General features: G+C 41.8%; 1 protein-coding gene across 5 annotated transcripts in view; it reads left to right on the top strand.

Annotated features, from left to right (window-relative positions):
* The first annotated feature begins 320 nt into the window (after positions 1-320).
* The window catches only part of fam53c (family with sequence similarity 53 member C), a 99,025-nt gene continuing 83,092 nt past the window's right edge, over positions 321-16,253 (top strand). For 2 of the 5 annotated variants that reach the window (XM_073067830.1, XM_073067835.1), the window contains exon 1: positions 321-379. The gene's annotated coding sequence lies outside the window, so the exon portion shown is untranslated. Of the gene's footprint in view, positions 380-2,365; positions 2,477-8,692; positions 8,780-16,253 lie in introns of all 5 variants that reach the window. The other 3 variants (XM_073067832.1, XM_073067834.1, XM_073067833.1) reach the window with 3 other exon arrangements.

The following is a 16,253-nucleotide window of genomic DNA, read 5'->3' on the forward strand; positions in this document are numbered from 1 at the left end:
CCCCTCCCCCTTTCCTACCAGTCTTCTCCCCGTTTATTTCCCATGCTTGTGGCCATTCGGGTTTCTGGAAACATGCAGAATGAAGGGGGGGGGGATTACTGTCGCCCCTAGGTCCAACAGCGAAATAATTCATTTAGATCTGCTCCAGTTTCTACAAGAGTAATTTCTCAGAGTTATACAGAAACAGTGGAGAGTGGAAGCAGAAAGTGAAAGGCGGGCTTGGAAGAAGTGCTGAGGGAAGACACCAATTCCCCCCACAAGCTGCGGGCCGGTTGCAGTGGCCAATGGTTATATAAGGCACCGAGTGGTCCCCGTTGCTCAGTTGCCTGGAGTGCGTTACTAAGGAGACGGCGACGGGAAGAGGACACTGATGGTGGCGGTGGGTGCATCCGTTTGTCAGCTGTGGGAGCCCCTTAGCAGCTGTGATACAAGTTCCCGGGCTAGGGCCAGTGGGGTGGGGGAGGCCTGCCACAGTAGTCCCTTTGCTGGGTAACTTTCCAGCGTGGTGTCCGTCAGAGCGTGAAGGCGATGAGTTGCTTCGTTGCTCAGCGAAAGCGCTGCCTCCTCAGCGGGACCTTGCAAGTCTTCTCCCGGCTCCCAAGGCACACTGGAGTGGGGGAGGCTGCATGGTGCGGCCTGTGAGTAAGGGGGTGGGGGGGATAGTTGAGGGCCACTTGTTGCAAGTGTCCCCTCCTTCACCTCAACTGCCCAGCCGGAACTCTTGATGGCTCGCACTGACTTGTGTGACCAGTACCCACCTTTGCCAGCCACAGTCGTAGGGGAAATATGTTTGTTCTTTAAGCTCCATTTTTATTTGCCCCTTCCAAAATTCACTGGTTGATATTCTGATATTGTGCTGCACAAATAATGGAGTGATTGATTTTTTTTTTTAGCAGAATTGCAAATAGGGGAGGGTGGCCTCCTAAGGTGTCCTTTTAACGCCCAAATATAGTGGCAGGACAGGAATATTATGCAGGCCTCTTTCAGTCTCCCGATCAAAAACCACTAGGAGGTGCACAAGATGTGTCTGGATCACCCCTTTCATTTCTTCTCGATCCCTCCCCTCAGAGCCTCACTCTCACTCACTTTATGTTACCAAACAGTTGCTTCTTCCCCCTGTCACCCCCACTTCCCCCAGCTCCCCTCCCCTCACCTCCCCTCCCCTCACCTCTCCCCTCTTGCTCTGTTGCCCACTCTTCACTTTACATCCCCCAATCTGTCACCCCCCACTTCCTTGTCCCCCCAGTCTGTTGCCCCCATTCTTTGTCCCCTCCCCAATCTGTCGCCCCCACTTCCTCGCCCCCTCCCCAATCTGTCGCCCCCACTTCCTCGCCCCCTCCCCAATCTGTCGCCCCCACTTCCTCGCCCCCTCCCCAATCTGTCGCCCCCACTTCCTCGCCCCCTCCCCAATCTGTCGCCCCCACTTCCTCGCCCCCTCCCCAATCTGTCACCCCCACTTCCTCGTCCCCTCCCCAATCTGTCGCCCCCACTTACTCGTCCCATCCCCCAGTCTGTGTCCCCCACTCCCTCATTCCCTTCACTAATCCCATTTCCCTGGCCCCGCCGCTTAGTACCCCTTCAATTTTCTGGTCCCTACCCCTATTTCTCACCACCCATTTCCCCAGCCCCTCTCCTATCCTTCCCCTACCTACTTCCCCAGGGCCCCTCCCCCCCATCTGTTGCCCTCCACTTAGACACCTCTTCCATCTGTCGGACCCCACCCCCACCTGTTGAACTCCACTTTCCAGGCTGCTCCCCATCCATCATCATCACTTCCTCCTCTGCCCTCTGTGGCCCCCTCAGCCCCTCTATCCTTATCTGCATCTGTCACTCCCACCAGCCCCACCCCTACTATTACTGTCCACTGCTCTCTGGTCCCTCTCCAGTCACTCTTATTGGCCCTTCCCCTTCTGTCCCTCTGTTGCCCCACCCCACTTACTCTCCCTCTTTCTTGACCATTCCCTCTGTCTCCTGGCCCTTCCCTGTTACCCCCATCCCACTGGCCCCTCTGCCCTTCGTTGCACCATTAGAAATTGAGTTCTTATTTATCAGCACTTCACATCTGGGCCTTGCATCCTCGAGTTTTAAATACTGTATTGTTCTGCTCTTCATTCTGTTATTTATTTACTATAGGGTATTTCCCTATTTGTTATTGCCCACTTTGCTGACATTGTGTCTGGAAACTTCAGAATCAGGTTTAGTATCACTGGCATATGTCGTGAAATTTACTGATGCACTTCCTTTGAACTAATGAGTTATATTGTTGAGGTTCGTATCTAGGTTTGAGGTGACTGATAGAAACAATTTGTCAGATAAATGGTGGCATGATTTGGAGTTTAAAATTTAATGTGCTTTCATTTGGCAGGAAATAGTATGCGTGTTGTACTTCTAGTCTCCTTGCCCAAACTACCTAGAGAGTAGGAGGAGGAAGAAACAATGTGGGAGCTTTTCTTGCAGATATTCCTGCAAGGGAGAGGTATGAGAAGAAGACGTCTTCATTTGTTGATTAGATTTTTATTTTTAATTCATTTTTAAAGATGAGGCTTGACTTGAGAAGATGATAGTAAGCCAACTGCTGCTGTTTAATTAAGGTGCTTCTATGCTGCAGTGGAGTAGGGAGCTTGAGGACAGCACTTAGAATGAGTTATGCTTCCAAATCTGGGTAGTGTCTGCTCGACAGAGAACGTGTAAGGGGTGGTGCCGTTGTTTTTCCAGGTCATAGGGGTTCATGGCTTGGGACATACAGGCAGAAATTTGTGAATGACAACTCTTACTTAGTTTTAGTCTGAAACAATTTTAATGTACCTGCAATCGGGTAATTTCTGACATACTGGGATTTATATTTAAATTATGTCTCCACTGGATGCCTGCTTACCTGTAGAGTCCAAGCTTCCATTGATCGAGATCTCAACAACTTTTCTTCATTGAAGATTAAATAACATGAAAAAAGGAACAAGTCCAAAAGAAAACTGAAGGGCTTTTTATATTTGGACGAGGAAGTAATCTTTCTTAATGAACACTTGTTACTTTCTAATTTGTTCATGTACACAAGTGAAAGTAAAGATTCAAAGGTGACTTTTTATGATGTGTTTGTAATATATTAATGTACTCTGGTCATTTTATTCCACTAAATATTGACGTACAACAGTTCATCAACTACCTTCATATTTCTGATAGTTGGCAGAAATGGATGCTGGTGGAAGACCCCTGGAAAGTTGTTAACAGAAGCTTCAGTGAAAATTGCTTCTGAGGCATGCCACGAACAAGAATCTCCGGTGCAGAGAGATTTTACTAAATGTAATGTCTCTTGTAATCAACCCATTGGTATTTTGACCTGGCTATGTTGCCCTTTACTGTCCTTTTTTTCCTTCGGAAAAGAGTTCTCTTAATTTGTGTCCTTGGCCTAGTGCTACGTGCAGCCCTCCTTGTGAATGCATGGGAACTGGTTTGCAAACTGCAGGTTTATTGAGTATTTTCCTGATACGGTCTGTTTTGCACAGTCGGAACAGTTAACTAAGATATTTCTGTCAGAATCCTTAAGATATTGCAACACACCCTCGAATAGCTGTGGGATTCCTGAACATTTTCTTTGGCATTGGGTCAAACGTAGGCAAGGAAAGCTGCTGCTTACCGTCTCTCAGAAGATGAATTACTGTTTTACTGTACTAAGATAAATTGGAAGAACCACTGAATGTAGCATTGGCAGAGAGTAAGAGACTTTACAGAGTGGTTTGGTGATGCTGTGCAACTGCTGAATGAAATAAATTCAAAAGCAAAATACTGTGGATGTTAGAAATCTGTGATTACCTGAATCAAGAAACTGCCAATCTGTATGCAGCAGGTGGTGAGAAGAGAAACCAGCAAACTACATCAATCTGCATTTTACAGAAGCATTATCCACGATAGTAATGGGAGGAGTATACACCGTGCGCAGTTGAGTTGTAGAGACATTAAGGACAGTACCCTTTGTTTTTGGCAGTACCATTGTCCTAAATGGGATAGATTCAGAACTGGGTAACCATGAGATGCAAAGTCCCATGGCAACAGCAGAACTGTTAATTTAATAACGTGACATGTGTCACATTCTATCGAAGAAGTCAAAAGAAACCAATTGTTGTTCAGTGAAAAGTCCAGAAAAGAATGGTAGGAGCAAACAGCAGACACATTAAAATTGATATTGCAGCATCTATGGTGAAAGAAACACTTTGAAGGAGAAACCAGAAACAGAATATGGGAATAGCGATAAAGGGTCTGCACTGTTTCTCATTTCCACAAATGCCACGTATTTCCAGCATTTTCTGTTCATGTTGATCAAAGATTTTCCTTCCTGTCTCATCAATTGGTGAATAGTGGGCTATAATTAACTGTCGAATAAGATCCCAATAATTGCATGCTCAGCATCTGAGTGCTAAAGATGTGGCTGAAGCATCTGAAATGGTCTTGAGTGCAAATGGCTAAGTGGCTGATCACTTATCGTTGTAAAGAAGGCCATTTGACCCATTGGTTCATAACAGTTTACAGCAGAACAATCCTGTCTGCTTCCTATCTCCCTGTAGTCCTCCAGTATTCTCTCTCACACGCCCAATTAGTTCCCTTTGATTCTTCTGCTGTTTATCACACTCGGAGTTTACTGTGGCCAATTCATGGACGAGCACATTTTTGGGGTGTGAGAAGAGAACCCAGAGGAAACCCACATGACCATGGGTAGATCGTTCAAGCTCTACGTACATGACACCCATTGCAGAATCGAGCCCAGATTCCTGGGATTCCAAGAAACAGTCCTAACTGTTAAACCACAGTGGCACCATACAGATGCCCTGAGTTCCTTGAGGTCTTTGCTATTTATAAAACTCGGGCATCAGCCATTTTGGGTCACTTCGTGTAATACCAAGACACAACTGAAAACACTGGATATAGCAATGGTTAATGACTTGAACAGCATATGAGCTGAAGACCTGAACTCATAACTAGCCACATCTTTGACCATGCTTTTCCCAATTCATTTAAAATACTGGAATCAATCTGACAATGTGGACAATTGCTTAGCTGGGTTAAAGCCATAAAAATCAGGACACATCCAGTCTGGCTATTTCTTACTTTGTCAGTCACCACAATGAAGGAAAAGTGTTGTTAACAGAGATATTTTGTGATACATGCTTCCAGAAACCTGCTTGCTATTGTTCAGGTAAAGTTTCTACTGGAGACTTAGCTGCAGGGGAAGGAATGTTGCATCCACTGTTTCTACTTTTGTCCAAACTCTTCTCATGTAACTACCTGGCTGTTCTGATCTGTTCTTCCACAGACTTTCTCTTTCGCTATAGCCTTCTCACTTGGCCTAGATATCATCCTGAACCATTAATTTTTTTTGTGTTCATTAACACTGCCTGACTTCCTGAGTATACAGAGCAAAGTTTTTGTTTTTATCTCAGATCTCCAATATCTGTTTTATCTGTATTATATCTCAATATAATACGCATGTATATTATAAATAAGTCTGATTTTATTTAAAGTAACATTTCCTTTTCCTTTAGGTTTCCCCCGCCCCAAATCCTTGAATTTTATGTATTTTGTTCAAGACTGGACCCAAATGAGGGATTTACCAAAGGCTGTAATCTGGGGAAGTTTAATCTCTCAGCTCACCCCTGGGGAATTCCTCATTGTGCTCAGAAGCTGGCTATAATGTGAGACTCTTATCAGGATCAGGTTTAATATCACCATCATATGTTGTGAAGTTTGTTGTCTTTGCAGCAGTCGCACAATGTTATACATAATAACAGAAGAAAACTGAATTGCAGTAAATATATTGTTAAACTAAATAAGTAGTGCAAAAAAGAAATTTTAAAAAGTAGTGAAATAATGTTCATGGGTTCAATGTCTGTTCAGAAATCCTTTGACGGAGGGAAATAAGCTGTTCCTGAATCGTTGAGTGTGTGCCTTCAGGCTTCTGTACCTCCTTAATGGCATGTGGTGAGTGATGGGGATCCTTAATGATGGTCACCGTCTTTTTAAGGCATCACTCCTTGAAGACGTCCTGGATACTACAGAAGATAGTGTCCATGATGGAGATGACTAATTTTAGCTCTGCACCTTCCTTGGATCCTGTGCAGTTTCGCTTCTCCCCCAACCATACCAGATGGTGACGCAGCCAGTTAGAATGCTCTTCACAGTACATCCGAAGAAACTTGCAAGTGTTTTAGGTGACATACCAAATCTCCTCAAACTCCTAATGATATATAGCTGCTGCCATGCTTCCTTTGTAGCTACATGGATATGCTGGGACTAGGTTAGATCCTCGGAGATTTTGACACCCAGGAACTTGAAATTACTCACTGTTTCCACTTCTGATCCCTCTGTGAGGACTGGTGTGTGTTCCCTCAACTTACCCTTTCGAGAAGTCCACAATCAGTTCTTTGGTCTGACTGATGTTGAGTTCAAGGTTGTTGCTGTGACACCATTCAACTAGCTGGTACATCTCACTCCTGTACACCTCTAGTCTAAGGTTCTACCAACAATGGTTATATTGTCAACAAATGACTCTAAGCCATTTGTTTCATTGGAAGGTTGATGAGGTCATAATAGTTATCTCATTTAGGCTCAATGCATCCTAGTCATGTGACATATTGACCATTTCATTGAGGAAGTTGTCACTAGAAAAGTATTAAGTGAGTAGCAATCTTCAGTTTATTAGATTTTGTTTGGAAAATATGTTTTGCGCTGGTGTGATTGGGAGAAGAGAGTGGTAGAAAATTCTGGTATAAGCAAAACACTATTGCATTGGAATATAACCTGCTGCCACTATAGTAATTAAATCCAACAACTTTGCTCGTCAGACCTCATTTAAATTACAGATTTTGGAAAGAGAAAGGCAAAGACCAGCCAATGTTTTGAATGGTACTGTAAGTTGGAATTGGCATTTTCTATCTTTTCATTGCCAATATAAACAATTGCTCTGTATCTTGAAAAATTATTTTATGTTAATTGGGTTTTAAAGATCTAAAACTTTCTATAAACACATGCTGCTAGAACCCCAGTGCCTTATAGAAGTAGCCTTAGTTGTGGTGTGACCAGAATTTATATTGGATGATATATTGTTGTAAACTTCAACATGGTCTCTAAATCTAAGACTACTACAAGATTCTGCAGATACATTGATGATAGATACTGAAGTGCAAGTACTAGCATAACAAACCAACTCTGTCATTGTGAAATAGAGCTGTGATGTTTTCCAGATTCTTAATCTTTTTTTCCTGGAGTAACTTCAGTTGCAATTGAGCCAACTGATTTCCATGGGAATTGTATTTCTTCCAGCGCTGTCCTAATGACTACAAGACAAGCTTGTGAGTGCACAACTTGAGCGTTAGAACTTGTTCACACAGCCTTTGCACTTTGGCAATCAATCTAGATGACTGAAACACAAAGCTTGGACTTCAGGGCAGGAATGATGCAAGCATAGACTATCCAGTGTGATAGATTAGCAGTAATTACTGACATACTGTTGACTGTTGGACCTTGCTTTGTGCTTAACTGGGCTGTATATGCAGGAGATTATTGACAGATTTTTTAAAGATTGTTTTATGATCCTTTACTGTGTTTGATAAATTGGTTATTGTACAGAGTGCGTACTGTAATCAAAGTGCAATTTGGAGCAAACCCCTTGCAGTAGTTTTAAAATCTTGTTATTTGTGATGTTTTTCTTTTCAACGTTTTCCCCATATCTACTGCCCAGATGACTATTCCCCCAATCTAAAACTTAACCCTAAATAGTATGTATATTTGTAATTTTTTAAGGATAAAGATTAAAGCATTGCTCTGTTAAAAGTTGCCATTGGTGTTAGAGGAGTCCATAAAATGAATAGCTTAATCATCCAAATCAGATTAACATTGTACTTTTTCTTATAGCCTCATTTCTTTCTTATACATTATCCTTTCCCTCCGCCCTCAACCCCATAATTGTAGCTGCACCCATGGAGAAGGGGCAAAATGCAAGGCAGTGTGATCCATATGGGAACCAACATGTATTCTACCTTTTCTATGGCCTTTGGAAGCAGCCTGAATGGAATATGTTTAAATTAATCTCTTGATTAGCTCTGGCAACTCTCAGTGATATGCTGTGGCAATTGACCTAAATTGATTTGCTGATGGTGAGATAATTACTTCGTTTCTGACTCCAGGATTATCTGGACATTTGTCTCTTTCTAGAAGCTTGGTAGATGGGAGATTAGAGTTTTAAAATTTTCTTTTCACTTGTAAAATAATAAAAACAAGCTGTGCACATTTGACTTCCAATGTAGAGGGATGATGGGAAGAAAAATGTCACAATAAATAGATTTTAAAATAATATTGGAAACATTGTGGCTAAAATCACTCTGATTATATTATTGGTGCAGTTCAGCTGCAGAAACAAAAGAATGCTTTGTATTTTTTCACCTTTTCTGCCCATTAACTCATAGTTGTTTACATATTAGCTGGCACGTGGTATATATGATGCATTGAATAGGAATTCAGCACGTGTGTCAAAAATCATCTCAATCAGAGAATTGGTCCAGCATTCAGTTCATTGTCTTGCAATGTCTGGCTGCAAGACTAATCTAGTCTGTCTCTTCAAAAAACTGAAGATGCTGGATAAGAAAATGTGCAGCATTTTGGAATGAGGAAGAAGTGAATAATTTTGTTTTGGATTATCTTCCACCAGAACTGGTTGAGTTCAGAAGATGAGGTACCCTTTCCTGAGCTTACATTATGCTTCACTGGAGTAATGTAGGTGCCTAAAGACAAGGAGGTCAGTATGTTAATCAGCGTTTTTCCAACATGCCCTGCAGTTGTTGTTTGCTCCAAGTGTTATTCTGTTTGCTTTGGAAAGCTCAGACTGAATCTCCTTCCACCACCCTTTAAGGCAATGCATTCCTGATCATGGCAACTCTTTGCATGTTTAAAATTTTTTTTTCTTGGAATCACCCCTGTTTCTTCTGCCAGTTGCTTAAAATCTGTCTTCTGGTCCTTGGGTTGTTTGCCTGGGTATAGTTTCTCTTCTTTCATTCTGTCTGGGCCTTAATTATCTGAATGCTTGTACAAAATTACTTCTCAACTCTTGAAGAACAATGCTATAACAAAAGCAAAATACTAGATGTTCTCAGCAGATAGATGCATCTCTGGGAAGATAAACCAAGTCAGCATTTCAGGTCAGAGAACCTAAATCTGAGTATTTCCAGGATTTTCTATTTTTGTTTCAGATTTCCAGCATCTATGTTCTATTTTTGATTTTTATGAAAAATTTTGCTTTCAATTTATCCATGTAATTGAAGTCCCTTATCCTCAGGACATTTCTACTTTGATTATGTTGGCTGCTCAAAGAGTGGTAGCTGTGTGGAACAAGCTTCCAGTAGAAGTGGTAGAGGCAGGTTCGATTTTGTCATTTTAAAACAAAAAATTGGATAGGTGTATGAACAGGAAAGGAATAGAGGGTTATGGGCTGAGTGCAGGTAAGTGGGACTAGGTGAGAGAAAGCATTCGGCACAGACTAGAAGGGCCGAGATGGCCTGTTTCCGTGCTGTAATTGTTATATGGTTATATGGTTTACTAAGCTAGCGAGAAACATGCATAGAATCCATGAAGGGGAGGTTAGTTTCTGTGATGTGCTGAGCTGTGTCCACAGCTCTGAAGTTTCTTGTGGTCACAAGCAGAACAGTTGCCATTCCAAGCCATGATATATCTGAATAAGATGCTTTCTACGTATGGTGCATTGACAAAAATTATTGAAGGTCAAAGGGAACATGCCAAATTTCTTTAGCCTTTCTCCTGAGGTGCTAGTGAGCTTTCTTGGCTCTGGTGCCCATGTTGTTGGACCAAGACACCTAGGATCTTGGAATCTGAATCTCTCAGCCCTCTCAAACTGTGCACCGTTCATGTAAACAGGATGTGCATATGCACCGACTCTCCCCACCCCTTCCTGAAGAGCAGCTCTTTTGGTTTGCTGACATTGAGGGATAGATTGTTTTCATGACACCATCTCTCTCTCTCGCTCTCTCTCGCTCGCTCTCTCTCCCCAACTCATTGTTATTTCAGATATGGCTCACAACGGTGGTATCGTCTGTAAATTTGTAGTCGGAGTTAGAGCAGAATGTAGCTGTGTAGTCATGAGCGTATAGGATGATTTCAGCTTTGTGGGACACCAGTGTTGAGGATAATCATGGTGGAAATGTTGTGCCTACCCTTAATGATTACAGTCAAGGATCCATTTGCAAAGGGAGGCGTTGACTCCCAGGTGTATGGGTTTGGAGACAAGTTTGCTTGAAACTATAGTATTGAAGGCAATTCAGTAAACAATGGTTTGACATAGGTGTCTTTCCAGTCTACATGCTCCAGAGATGAGTATAGGGCCATAGAACTGTTTCTGTGGTAGATGATTACAATAGGTCAAGCTTGTCTGGGAGGCTGGAGTTGATGCTTGCCATGATCAGCCTCACAAAGCACTTCATGGTAGTGAATGTCAGAGCTTCTGGTTGATGGTCCTTATGGCGTGTTACTGTTTTTTTTAAAGAGCCAGGATGATAGTGGTCATTTTAATGCAGGTCAGAACCTCACATTGAAGTAGGGAATGTTAGAATATCCGCACTCGTCACCTCCAGCTCATCTGCATGGGATCTAAGCATATGGCCAAGGACGTTATCCAGTCCAGGTTTTTTCAGTGGGTTCACACTCCAGAAGACTGATCTTGCATCTGCAATGGTGACTGTGGGTCCAATGCATCATTCCTGTAGGTTTGGGTGGTATTATTCCAATTCCCTTCTGCAAACTGTGCATAGAATGAGATAAGTTCACCAAGAAGAGGTTTGCTGTTGTCAGCAATTTGATTCTTCATGTTGCAAGACTTTCAATTTGGCCAGAAGTAATTGATTAGTAGGCCAAACCATTTTAGCAGCCATTGTAGATTCATAAAGACAGTGCTTTAGCTGGGTTGCACCTCAAGGGAGGCGAGTTTTGATTGGGAATAAACGCACAGTAACCAATTGTTATACACTTGTATGGGTTGGTGGAAATTTTGTTTTCCAAAAAGATTCATAAATTCACTATTAGTAAAAAGTGTTAAAACATTTTAGCCGTGAGTTCCATTCTACAAAGCGCAATAATTTCCTGAAGAATTTAAATGCAACTGTGCCCAGATTAGTCCATTGAGATTTTTTTATTGACTTTACCTGGTTACTTATGCGGCCAAAGTAAATGTTTAGACTGCCAGATTCCAATTTATATATTTAAGGTTTGGTGTCCATCACACTAGTCCAGTTATTTAGTCTTTTGCAAAATATATATATAAAAAAAGGAACTTTTATTAGTTTCCCTGCTCTCCACCCCCCCCCCCCCCAATCTAACATCATTTCATTTTTAAGAAGTTCTGAGATATCAGGAATATTTGTGGAGCAGTTGAAGGCCCAGAGAAAAGAAGTTTTGTATTGCTCACAGGTTGTGAAGAACACAATTCTGATGCATCTTTTTCAGATGTTTGTACGCTCATTCTTTGCCCTTGGTACTTATTTTGATCACTGTTGTTGGGGGGGAGGGGGGGGTGTCTTTACAGTGACCTGAAAAGAATTGGTTGGGTTTAGCAGCTAAACATTACAACTCTGATCCACATTGCTTTTGAGCAATGCCACAGAATCTGTTGGCACAGATGTAAAACTATTAAGTGTTCCACTGTGGAAAATGCTGTAGTTTTTAAAAATTCCTAAAAACATGCTACCCAAGTGCTTTTTATGCTTCCAAGTAGTCTGAGAAAGTTTACTCAGTGCAGATTTGGCCGCAGTCCATTCTGTTAAACGACCACTAGCGAGGCTTGAGTTTTCAACAAAGATCTTTCAATTCATTGGTAATCAAGAGTGGAAAAAGTAGGATTTTTTTCATATCAAGGCTTCTAACTGATATAGAACATAATTTTGTGCACATTGTTGTACTAGCCACTTCCCAATTTTTCTGCCTATGTTTATATTACACATTTAGGCCAAATCTCCATGTGTAAGTAGTCGTGTGGCAGAATTCCCTAAACCCTGTCCAAGGATATTTGTTGTCAATATCTAGCTGCTTACCTATTAGTTAGCTTTGTGATTATCATTTCTAATTTTTCTTTCATTATTGTTAACTGTAATTTAAGTTTCACACCTAATTCCTCTGTCTGTGTAAAGCACATCACCTTCCGCCGCTGTCTGTAAAGAGTTCATGTGTTCTCCCTGTAACTATGTGGGTTTCCTCAGGGTGCTCTGGTTTCCTCCCACACTCCAAAGATGTACCAGTTGGTAGGTTAGTTGGTCATTGTAAATTGTCCTGTGATTAGACTGGGATTAAATTGGGGCTTCTTGGGCAGCGTGGCGCTAAGGCCTGGAAGGGCTTATTCTGTGCTGTATCTCAATAAAAGAAAATATAACAACAAGATATTCCAATCAACACAATGTTGCTACCCCAGACAACAGTTGGAAACACTGAACAAGTAGCAAAATGCTTATTGGCTACTTGAACTTTATGAACTTACCCATGTCTAGAATGGGGCAAAAGAGCATTTAGCCCATCTCTGAAGAAGAGTTTTCCCCTCCTCAAGCCAGCCACATTGGAACCCCACGATGTACCAGCAGTTGGAGCTCAGCAAAGCCATGACTGACCCAGCAAGGAGGCCATTTCCTCGAGAGGATGGAATCCAATGTGATGCCATCAAACATCTCTGCTAGAACATCTTGACAGGCCTCTTTATATGTGCTGGATGGAACATGTAATTCCTTGTATTGTGAAGATACAAGGAAACAATTATGGTCCCATTTTTAAAAGAGCAATGGTGACGGGAGTTACTGCAATAATTACTATAGCATTTCCCTTCTAAGCATCACTGGAAAGCCTTTTGTATGTGTTCCCTTTGTAAACTGCCTCTCTGGAGAGGGCATTTGCAATGAGCTGTGTAGCTTCTGAACAGAATGGTAAACCATTGATGCGTTCTCCTTGGGGTTGTTGCAGGAGAAAAAGCAAGTAATGAAGAAAGTGGCTATGCATTGCATTCATAGATCTTGTTAAGACCTTTGAACTTGCACATAAAAAGGAATTGTGCCAATTGTTGGAAGAGATCAGCTATTCTTCAAAAGCTTCTCAGTAGGATCAAGTCTTTCCATGTAGGTATGAAAAATATCAATGTGATGGCTCGGCCTGGGACCCATTTGAGTGTATATAACAAGAGTTAAACAACATTGATACTCTAACCCTTTTTAGGATCTTAGTTGTCCTCTTCATTGAATGTGTCTTTTGGGACAGTTACAGAACAAATTTACCCTCACATGGGGTCAAACGGAAAATATTCAGTCTCAGGACTTCGAGCCAAAACAAAATGCATTCAGTCCTCATCAGAGATTTATTCCTTTCCCTTCATATAACAGTGACACATTTTCCATGTGTGCTGGGTTTTGGCCTTGCTTTTTCCTGGCAAAAAGCAGTGTGAAGGCACCAGATGTGAGTGAACCCCTGCTTTCATTGATGATATCAGCTACATTTTTGCTGGTAGTTACCAAATTTAAAGACTTTTTGGTTCACTATCGTCAATAACATTTTATTGAAGCAGATGTCAACTTACACCAGGAAAACTGCCACGGCTCACAAATGAAGTATGGTTAAGTAACAGACTGAGCACACAAAATCCAGTGTATTCAAAGCATGTGACATCAGTGCTCTATGATTCTAAACCATGATCTCTAGTCTCTTGAATAGATTGGAAATAATTTCCAAATGCACTGTAGCATACTCCGACCATATTTTGGAAAAATCAAATTACATTCTGATGTTCTGGATCCTGCACAGATCCCAAGAATTTACAGGCTGTTCAGACAAATGACTCTAATTGTTCAGTCATAATCGCTGAGCAATGGCTGAGTTCCCAAAGACTTTTCTTCCTCTGTAGAAAATTAGCCACAGTAAAGGATTAATTGGATGACCTCACCTGTACTGGATATCAAATGCAAAAACCAGGAGGCAACTACTCAGGAGGGCTAATGTCAGTTGAACTGTTAACTCAGCAAATACCTCCAAAAATAGAAACAAAGCAAACACCAGATATGGGGGAGATAAAAGTCAGTAAGAGGAACAAATGGTGCATAGACTCTCAAGATGGCCCTGAGCTGTGATCGGTTTTAGCTGTTCCTTTAGTGTTTTGTTTTGGGGTTTGGGAGGATGGTTTTAGGGACAGAGAGGGGAATTAGGGAGTTAGGTTAGGATTTTAGTGACAGGGATGTGAGAGAGTTAGAGGTAGGCTGGAGTCTTAAGTCTTTGCTCCACACTTGAAGACCATGATGAATGTGAGGGTTGTAAGTTATGGCCCATGGTCGGCGGGTTGTTGGCAGGTTCCGGAGTCAGAATTTTGTGTGGGCAGGAGGAATGAGGTCCAATGACCCTCTTGGTTCACAAATCGGTGACACTGGAGTTTCAGGTTCAGTTATTGGCATTTCACTGTATTGTTTTGATGTGCAAGTGATAAATAATCTTGAATCTAGATACTGTTAATACCGCAAAGTTTGCCATTTTGCAAGTGAGACTGTACAAGTATTGGCACTGCTCTTCAGCAGATATGAGAACTCTATCTTAGGCACATGTCTACAAACCCCATTTCCAGAAAAGTTGGGATATTTTCCAAAATGCAATAAAAACAAAAATCTGTGATATGTTAATTCACGTGAACCCTTATTTAACTGACAAAAGTACAAAAAAGATTTTCAATAGTTTTACTGACCAACTTAATTGTATTTTGTAAATATACACAAATTTAGAATTTGATGGCTGCAACACACTCAACAAAAGTTGGGACAGAGTTAAAATAAGATTGAAAAGTGCACAGAATATTCAAATGACACCGGTTTGGAAGACTCCACATTAAGCAGGCTAATTGGTAGCAGGTGAGGTATCATGACTGGGTATAAAAGTAGCGTCCATCAAAGGCTCAGCCTTTGCAAGCAAGGATTGGTGGTGGCTTACCCCCTTGTACCCCTTTGTGCCAAAATTCATGAGAGAATTGTTAGTCAGTTCAAAAGGAACATTTCCTAACACAAGTTTGCAGAGAATTTAGGTCTTTCAACATCTACAGTACATAATATTGTGAAAAGATTCAGAGACATCTCAGTGCGTAAAGGGCAAGGTCGGAAACCACTATTGAATGCGCGTGATCTTCAAGCCCTCAGGTGGCACTGCCTAAGAAACCGTCATACTACTGTGACAATTATAGCCACCTGGGCTTGGGAGTACTTCGGAAAACCATTGTCACTTAACACAGTCCGTCGCTGCATCCAGAAATACAACTTGAAACTGTATTACGCAAGGAGGAAGCCATACATCAACTCTATGCAGAAACGCTGGCGAGTTCTCTGGGCCCGAGCTCATCTCAGATGGACCAAAGGACTGTGGAACCGTGTGCTGTGATCAGATGAGTCCACATTTCAGCTAGTTTTCGGAAAAAAACGGGCGTCGAGTTCTCCGTGCCAAAGATGAAAACGACCATCCTGATTGTTATCAGCGAAAGGTGCAAAAGCCAGCAGCTGTGATGGTATGGGGGTGCATCAGTGCCCACGGCATGGGTGAGTTGCATGTATGTGAAGGTACCATTGACTCTGAGGCGTATATTAGAATTTTAGAGAGACATACGTTGCCATCAAGGCGACGTCTCTTCCTGGGATGTCCATGCTTATTTCAGCAGGACAATGCCAGACCTCATTCTGCACGGGCTACAACAGCGTGGCTTTGTAGACACAGAGTGCGTGTGCTTGACTGGCCTGCTGCCAGTCCAGATCTATCTTCTATTGAAAATGTATGGCGCATCATGAAGAGGAGAATCAAACAACGGAGACCACGGACTGTTGAGCAGCTGAAGTCTTATATCAAGAAAGAATGGGCAAAATTTCCAATTGCAAATCTACTACAATTAGTACCCTCAGTTCCAAAACGATTAAAAAAGTGTTATTAAAAGGAAAGGTGATGTAACACAATGGTGAACATGCCTCTGTCCCAACTTTTGTTGAGTGTGTTGCAGCCATCAAATTCTAAATTTGTGTATATTTACAAAATACAATTAAGTTGGTCAGTAAAACTATTAAATCTTTTTGTACTTTTGTCAGTTAAATAAAGGTTCTCGTGAATTAACATATAACAGATTTTTGTTTTTATTGCATTTTGGAAAATATCCCAACTTTTCTGGAAATGGGGTTTGTATATTTAGTGTCTTGAGCCTGAAGAATCATATGATGATG

Source organism: Hemitrygon akajei, chromosome 15, assembly GCF_048418815.1.
Source record: "Hemitrygon akajei chromosome 15, sHemAka1.3, whole genome shotgun sequence".
In the NCBI taxonomy this organism is placed as follows: Eukaryota; Metazoa; Chordata; class Chondrichthyes; order Myliobatiformes; family Dasyatidae; genus Hemitrygon; species Hemitrygon akajei.